Raw genomic sequence first — 489 nt, 5'->3', positions numbered from 1 at the left:
ACTCTTTTGTCCAGAGGTGTTATTCCAGAGCGCCGTCTCACGCTATGACTTGACGGAAAGGTTCCCCTCCCCTCACACGCAACATTCCAGATACCCGCGCGCGCCCTGAGTCGCAAAACAAAGTCACTATTGAAGCATTGACTCCCTTTTCCGGACGATTTTACGCAAAATCCGCCAGCCTAATAGCACTCATCTGTAATTTTGACAACTCGCTCGCACGTCACCAAATCACCTTCGGTCTCACTGACGTCACCTTTCGTGTTCTCGCACTTGGCTCCCTGCCGGGGGCCGGTTGTGTATGCGCTGCGCCGCTCACCTGAGTGTCGTGCAGAGCTGCTGGTTCGGTCTGCTGTCCTGTCGCCTCACCGCCGCAGGAGTTCATCGTTCCAACATATTTTTTTTCGGCAGGCATTTCTCACTGATACTCACTCAGCGAGTACTTGACTTGCAGGTCGGCTTTGCTGGTGGCGTTCTCGCGCAGGGTGACCT

General features: G+C 54.6%; 1 protein-coding gene across 1 annotated transcript in view; it reads right to left on the bottom strand.

Annotated features, from left to right (window-relative positions):
- LOC113217873 (apolipoprotein D-like) overlaps nucleotides 1–384 on the bottom strand; it is a gene marked incomplete at its 3' end in the record, with an annotated part of 6,536 nt that extends 6,152 nt beyond the window's left edge. Inside the window, 1 exon segment of the mRNA XM_052276654.1 lies at nucleotides 317–384.
- Between the last annotated feature and the right edge of the window lie 105 nt (nucleotides 385–489).

Source organism: Frankliniella occidentalis, unplaced genomic scaffold (assembly GCF_000697945.3).
Source record: "Frankliniella occidentalis isolate FOCC.00 unplaced genomic scaffold, Focc_3.1 Scaffold3853, whole genome shotgun sequence".
In the NCBI taxonomy this organism is placed as follows: Eukaryota; Metazoa; Arthropoda; class Insecta; order Thysanoptera; family Thripidae; genus Frankliniella; species Frankliniella occidentalis.
The sequence above is the reverse complement of the archived record's forward strand: the minus strand, read 5'-3'. Positions and strand labels throughout refer to the sequence as shown.